Raw genomic sequence first — 7,844 nt, 5'->3', positions numbered from 1 at the left:
ACCCAATCTGGGACTTCAAAGAGAGATCCCCATCAATTGTGACTCCCAGGCTCTTTGCTGAAGTTGAGGGTAGGGGAGGCATTTCCAGCTCAGCAGGCAAAAAATTGGAGTGCCAAGGATTACGACAGCCACCAACTAAGACAAGTTCTGTTTTCTCTGGATTTAGTTTTAAGTGGTTGATATTCATCCAGTTAAGTATTGTAACATAGTTGTCTGGAAATTCAAAATAGAGTCAGGGGTATTGTCAAAAGCAAAAATTAGTTGCATATCATCTGCATAGTTAAAAGTGCACACGTTCATTTTCCCCATAGACTGAGGCCTTCAGTTATACGGCAGTTGCCACAGTGTCTGCTGCGGCTCGCTCAAGCAGGATTTTTATTCTTAAAAAATGAAAAAGTCCCTTTATCCGTTCGGACTTAGCAACTTTTTAAAACTTTCTGATTTATAGACTTTCAATTGGACCAATCCACTTGCTGTATCCAACCAGGGCTTCATCGCAGTTGGCCTTAAATTGCACCTAGGTCCCCTTCTACGACTTCTACAGACTATCACTGGTGCACTGTGGAACTATTTTCACTTACAAATTTAGAAATATTTCCGGATCCCTTTATTGCATTGTTGTAGTTTTGTGTGACTTTTACTACTGTTTGCAATGCTGAGTCCTAAACCAATGGTCAACGGCAACACTCTCCCTCAGCTCTCCCACGTAAATGCGAGTCCTATTGCATTGCAAATGCTTGTTTCAATTTTCCAGTGTGTTGGCTCAGCCTGTTCAGCTGGGGCGAGGTCGGTGTTTGCCTGCAAGCGCATTTGGTTCACAGCTGCTGTGAACATGGAGATCAGCTGCTTTCCCTCGAGTAGATGGGCTGAGGGAGGAACATGCTGCTTCCCTTCACAGAGCCAGGGGGGACAGGAGATGGCACTGCCCAGCCCACTATCTCAACGTATTATTTCCTCCAGAGACTAAAGCATGACAGGCTGGGAGGAGCTCACCCCGACGGGCCCCCGAGGCATCGCGTTGATGCGGCTCCTCGTAGTTCCCTCAGGCCTCCTCAGAGAGCAGAAAGGAGGGCCAGGCCAGCGGGAAGGTCTGAAATGCAGGGAACGGACTCGCGTGTGAGGGCGGCCCCTGGGCGTGGACGAGACTGGGAAGGAACGGGGCGGCCCCCGGTGGGAAGGGGAAGTAACGCGAAGGAGTGTTTGGGCGGTCCGAGTAAACTTTCGGGGTGCTGGGAAAGGTGGGGCGTGCAGGGGACCCTCCTCCGCCCGCTCACAGAGTGCGACTAAGTCCTGAAGTCCTTGGCGCAGGTGGGGATGGGGATGTGAGCCGGATACTATTGGGCGGGGGATCTTGGAAGTTCCCGGAGCGCCACACGTACTTTCACAATAGGTTTGCGTCGCCACCTCAACCCCATATACGGCTCCCCTGTGTGGTGCGTGGTATGTTGCTGGTTTCTGCAGGAGCCGCCGAGAGAAGGATGTGCGGGGACTTGTCGTGGCTCAGCAGCAGCCACAGTCGCCTTCCCGCTTCCCAGGACAGCCCTCGCTGGCGCACGGATACGGCTGAGCTCTGCCATGGCGGCACAGGCGGGTGCCCCCGAGTTCATGTCTGGAGGGTTGTGGTGAGTAGTTTGTACCGGAGGGCAGGGGGGCACTGAGGGCGAGAAGTTTGCTTTTTCACGTATGACCGCATCTTTGTAATGTCTTCTAAGGGGTGTTAGTAGCCAAACTTGGTGGTGGTTTCTTCCTCCTCTCCCAATAGCCCGTAATGGACACTATAATTTGGGCTTTAGCAATGCCGCTGCGGCCAAGGAAAAACAGGAAACTCCGAGGAGCCTCAGACAATCGAATTCCACTCGACGAAGACTTGATGATAATTGTGGTTGAGGCAACTCTGGAAAATGTCAGAGAAATTGTGGTAGGGAGTGGCCACTCGCTGATTAAAAAGTTTTGGTCATAGAGCTGGCCCTGTTTGTTTCCCATTAAACTGCCCTCCGGTGTCCATTATTACCCTGCGCTGAAGGCTGGGTTTGTGTTACACCCAAAGTGAAAACAATCTAACGCATTTATAAGCTTGTCCAGTGCAGTAAAGATTTACCACCCATGATAAAAGGAACCATCCCAGTGAACTGTTGACCAATCACCAGCGATGGCTCTTCAGTTGAGATTTCTTTGAAGGTGTCTTCCCCCATAAGGGCAGCGGAAGAGAATAGATATCGCGATTTTAATCCAGTACTGGGCTGCGCGTGTTACTGTCAGGTACCTTCAGGCCTGTTTATCTCCAGAGGAAGAGGCGATTAGCCTAGCCAAACAGCTCGTGTTCACATCTGGATGGGCCGGATAAACTTTAAACACAGCTGGAAAAGGAAGACCGCATGTTCAAGTCTGCTGAATGCGCCCAGACCCTCACTAGTATGTCCCGGAACCCTGCCGAGGGCGCCACTCCTCCCAATGTATCCTGGCGTTCTTCATTGAAGTGCTCTGGGACTCTGCCCGATCTACTGTTTGTTTTTTCACTCTTGGTGTACTCTGGGAATGTGCTGCCATGAGTCTGCGAATGACGTCGTACTCCATTTTAGTGGCATGTGTTGACATGCGTAGCACTGGTGGGTGGGTACATATCCTGTCTGTGCAGCCGGTGGTGACACCAATGCCATTAGAAGTGGGTGACTGAAGCGCTGTCTGTTTTATCACCAACCTCTGTGCATGTTTAGGTGCTCCTTGGGCTGCATGCTGCTATTCTGACCCAAGGTGCTTCAGTGTTTCCCCGGCACTCCTGTGGCTACACCATGCACTCTTTGGTGTATGTCCAAGCCTCTACTGTGACCCGGCACTCTTCAGTGCGTTCCCCGGCACTCCTGTGGCTACACCATGCACTCTTTGGCGTATGTCCAAGCTCTTCACCTTCTGCGACCCGGCGCTCTTCAGTGCGTTCCCCAGCACTCCTGTGGCTATACCATGCACTCTTTGGTGTATGTCCAAGCTCTTCCTCTACTGTGACCCGGCGCTCTTCAGTGCGTTCCCCGGCACTCCTGTGGCTATACCATGCACTCTTTGGTGTATGTCCAAGCTCTTCCTCTACTGTGACCCGGCGCTCTTCAGTGCGTTCCCCGGCACTCCTGTGGCTATACCATGCACTCTTTGGTGTATGTCCAAGCTCTTCCTCTACTGTGACCCGGCGCTCTTCCGTGCATTTCCCGGCACTCCTATGGCTATACCATGCACTCTTTGGTGTATGTCCAAGCTCTTCCTCTACTGTGATCCGGCGCTCTTCCGTGCATTCCCCGGCACTCCTATGGCTATACCATGCACTCTTTGCTGTATGTCCAAGCTCTTCACCTTCTGTGACCAGACGCTCTTCCGTGCATTTCCCGGCACTCCTGTGGCTATACCATGCACTCTTTGGTGTATGTCCAAGCCTCTACTGTGATCCGGCGCTCTTCCGTGTGTTCCCCGGCACTCCTATGGCTATACCATGCACTCTTTGGTGTATGTCCAAGCTCTTCCTCTACTGTGACCCGGCACTCTTCAGTGCGTTCCCCGGCACTCCTGTGGCTATACCATGCACTCTTTGGTGTATGTCCAAGCTCTTCCTCTACTGTGATCCGGCGCTCTTCCGTGCATTACCCGGCACTCCTATGGCTATACCATGCACTCTTTGCTGTATGTCCAAGCTCTTCCTCTACTGTGACCCGGCGCTCTTCCGTGCATTCCCCGGCACACCTGTGGCTATACCATGCACTCTTTGGTGTATGGCCAAGCTCTTCCCCTACTGTGACCCGCCGCTCTTCAGTGTGTTCCCCGGTACTCCCATGGCTATACCATGCTCTCTTTGGTGTATGTCCAAGCTCTTCACCTTCTGTGACCAGACGCTTTTCAGTGCATTCCCCGGCACACCTATGGCTATACCATGCACTCTTTGGTGTATGTCCAAGCTCTTCCTCTACTGTGACCCGGCACTCTTCAGTGCGTTCCCCGGCACTCCTGTGGCTATACCATGCACTCTTTGGTGTATGTCCAAGCTCTTCCTCTACTGTGATCCGGCGCTCTTCCGTGCATTACCCGGCACTCCTATGGCTATACCATGCACTCTTTGCTGTATGTCCAAGCTCTTCCTCTACTGTGACCCGGCGCACTTCCGTGAATTCCCCGGCACACCTGTGGCTATACCATGCACTCTTTGGTGTATGTCCAAGCTCTTACCCTACTGTGACCCGCCGCTCTTCAGTGTGTTCCCCGGTACTCCCATGGCTATACCATGCTCTCTTTGGTGTATGTCCAAGCTCTTCCTCTACTGTGACCAGACGCTCTTCAGTGCATTCCCCGGCCGGTCTCACACCACTGCAGGCCAGTCCCAGAAACAGCACACAAGCACAAGGACAGTCCTTCTCCTGCAGATTCCTGTAGTTACAAGGACAGAAGTTCTTCTTGTTGTCCAGGAGCAATATAAATTGTAGGGGTTGGGGCACAAATATTTATACCCCCAAAGTCTTTGTTCTTAGGAGCCACAAGTCTCTGAACCCAGCCAGAACCAGTTCTGCCCCGCCCTGGAGCACTTTGTTTACCAGGCTGCATCCTTCCTTTCAGAAAGAGGGGGTCTGCCTTCAGACGCACAGTGGGAGGTGGAGCCAGCATTCACCTTGCCAGGCACAGCCCTATTCAAGTGCAGGAGCTACCCCTCCCCTTACTCCAAGGCAGATCTCTCTATTCAACCCAGGTCTGACTCAGCCTGCCCTGTCCCTCCAAAACCAGACAGCCAATACACATAACAGCAGAGCACACTGGAAGGCTTAGGCAAGAAAGAACCTATACACTAAAAGTGGTAGTTTCAAACACAGAATATAAAAATAACCTTCACTAAAAGATGTATTTTAATATTCTGAGCTCAGGCAGACTAAATTCGTTTTTCTACCATGTTCTGTGGGTCAGGTAGGACTATAGAATGTAATAGCCAAAACCTCCCATTCTGGCCTATGGAGAACAGGTAGCCTTACAGTAGTGAAAAACGAAATTGGGTGTAATTCACTACTAGGACATGCTACACACATCAGAGCATGTCCTACCTTACACATACAATGCACCCTATCATAAGGGGGGCTTACAGGACACCAAGGGAAGGTTCAGGGGCTGGGAAGTGGGTAGAAAAGAAAGAAAGAAGGATATCACCTCCTTTGAGACCTGATTCACCGCCCCCCCCACCCCCCCCCCCTAGGCGTTATAATTCTACCAGGCATTACTTTGTTGACATATCCTTTAGTCCTGATGATGATCCATGTATACTAGGAGCTTGGGATCGAAACGTTACGTCGACTTGTTTTAATAGTTCCACATTATGGCAATTGTTTAAATGTACCGTGGATACTATTGGCTAGAGCTTACCTGAAGTCGCTCATTGTATTGTAAGCCCCCATGATTTCTCCAAAATGTGTTTGCCTGTTACCAATTTGTAATTGCCTCTAACTTCTTGGCCTTTCTTTTCCTCTCTCTGTTGAAAACTTGGTACAGGACTGTGCCCTTGTTTCATCAGCCCTTTCAATTTTTGCTTATATTTCCTTGACTATTTAAGATTAAATGCTGGACACAGGAGGAAGTCACATAGGTCTCATTGAAGTCTATTATGACTTCCTAACTAAAAATAAGCTAGGGACTTTTGTTAACAAAATAAGTTTGTACCCGTGGTCCTTAGCTACCTCTACCGGGTTCCCTTGTTACTTATACTATATATCTTTACAAAGGGAGCATTTACGCCGTGGCACTGAATGGCAGTGGCACAGTGCCCAGAGCATCTATAACCAGCAAAAACAGAGGAGACACAGCGAAAAATGGAAGGGAGACTCACGTCAATGGTGCCAGGTCTAACAACTCCATTATAGGAGTTATCATCCTCAATCCCAAAGAGACAACAAACCATTTGGACAGTTCCTCCGGTTCAAACATTGATGACTTCTATAAGCATTCTGAATCCGTGAAAAATAAATAATCTGAGAGAGGCTCAGGCCTTAATTCTCAGGAGCAGTGTAGTCTCCACATGTGTTTTATCCCCAGATAAACGGTTAGCCTTTTTGCTTGTTAGAAGGGTAAGGTAGAGGAAAGTGCTACTTTATCGGCGAAACAGAATAATTCCGTGGAAGGGCAGAGGTAAGCGCTGCTCTCGAGAAATACGGAATTCTTGTGTAATTGGACAAAACTATCTCTTTGGTTTAGCGGAACAGGCAATGGTGGTGTTTTTATGTCGTTACTAACAGATGTTTGATTGAAAAGAACGTAAGGGAGAGATTGCCAATACATTTTTGTAAAGGAGGGGTCAGCAGGAGCAGGAGTAGTGAGAAACGCTGATGTCAGGAAGACCGCGCTGGGATTGGCCAACAGCGGAGTGACGCAGACGCTCCTGATTGGTGCGTTAGTGTGAGTCGCGCTGCGATTGGAGAATTATAGAGCCACGTAGACACCCTTGATTGGTGTGTTGGTGTGAGTCGCGCTGAGATTTGACAGCAAATAGAATAGTCGTAGAAGAGCGATTCAAGGAGTCTAGCAAATCGACACTACAGAATTAAGAGAAAATGATGTATTATGACCCACCCGAGAGGGAGAAAAAGTCATGGTTTGGAAAGATCAAGAATTTATTTAAAAAGGATAAACCGATTGTGACTAGAGAGTTGCTCCCTCCACCGAAATCACCCGCATCCTTCATGGTTGCAAAATACGGGTACCACACATGTATCTGGTTAGATAATTGGGCAAAATACACTAAAGATGATGGAGTTTTAGCCTTTCCAGAAAATGGTTCCTTTAACTTAGCTGTATTAAGGAAATTAAGAGAAAAAATTATGAGACTGGATAGGACCAATTTGCTAGCGCCTGCGCCGCCACACGTGGTGAAATCAGCCGCCACGCCGGATTTTTCTTGTCAGAGGTTGCTCTGCTGTGTAACGGCCCAGGACATGAAGTGGGCAAGATCGTCTATGCCAGCTGCAGAGAGAGGGAAAGGATCGCTCGATGACGTAATGGCCCATTATCGAAAGATGTTTCCGCAGAACTGAAGCTGTCTTCACCACTTTTGCCTATTTAATCCTCGAGTTCACCCACGCCTTTCTAAAGTGAGGCTTTGTGCCCTTCTATCTGCACCAATGCTGCCATCTGTTAAGAAACCGGCAATAATCTGAATCAACATTTCCTGTTGTCCTGCTGCAGCCGTCATCAGTGCAGCTGAAAGGGTAGGAGAATATCTTTTTTTTTACTCCAGATTTAAGTAGCCGAAGGTTACCGTTTACGCAAGGACACGTTCTTTCTTTGTTAAATAAAGGGAGATTAAGTGATTTGGCCAGATTCACAGTGTTGTGCCCACACGAAGACCTGGTTCCCTAGCTCAAAAGACGGCAGCACTGCCCGTTAGGCCACATTCACTCCACAGTTAGTTATTTTCATCAACCGAGGCGTACCTGAAAAGGAAGATATTATCACAAAATTTAAGGGAAAACGAGAATGCCATTTCTTCCAACAACATAAACCCATTGTGAACATTTTTACCGTTCACATACTTTTTAAAAAGACTGCAAACACCATAATTCTTTCCTGTATATAATCTGTATGTGGCCCCAATCTACCACTGATATTTTAAAAGGCAGTATATATTATTCTTTTTTCATGACTAGTGCATTTTAATGTCAAAACTGTTTTCATTTGTAACGTTAATGTGTGACAAAACTATGCGTGTGTTATATTCATAAGCATCTGAGTTGTAAATTTGATCAGTTTAACAGACGTATATTTTTGCGCAGTTCCATGGTTGCTATGTGCTGCTTTTGTATGACCTCCAGGTTACCTAAATGTCAAAAGTCAGCATA

At 48.4% G+C, this 7,844-nt stretch overlaps 1 protein-coding gene across 5 annotated transcripts in view; it reads left to right on the top strand.

The window, feature by feature from the left end:
• Positions 1-944: 944 nt before the first annotated feature.
• LOC146808643 (uncharacterized) overlaps positions 945-7,844 on the top strand; it is a 153,394-nt gene continuing 146,494 nt past the window's right edge. The window contains exon 1 of one of the 5 annotated variants that reach the window (XR_014968022.1): positions 945-1,622. The gene's annotated coding sequence lies outside the window, so the exon portion shown is untranslated. The remainder of the gene's footprint in view (positions 1,623-7,844) is intronic. The other 4 variants (XR_014968021.1, XR_014968023.1, XR_014968024.1 and 1 more) reach the window with 4 other exon arrangements.

This window comes from Triturus cristatus, chromosome 8 (genome assembly GCF_964204655.1).
Source record: "Triturus cristatus chromosome 8, aTriCri1.1, whole genome shotgun sequence".
Taxonomy (NCBI): Eukaryota; Metazoa; Chordata; class Amphibia; order Caudata; family Salamandridae; genus Triturus; species Triturus cristatus.
Note: the sequence above shows the minus strand (reverse complement) of the source record. Positions and strands in the feature narration are given on the sequence as shown.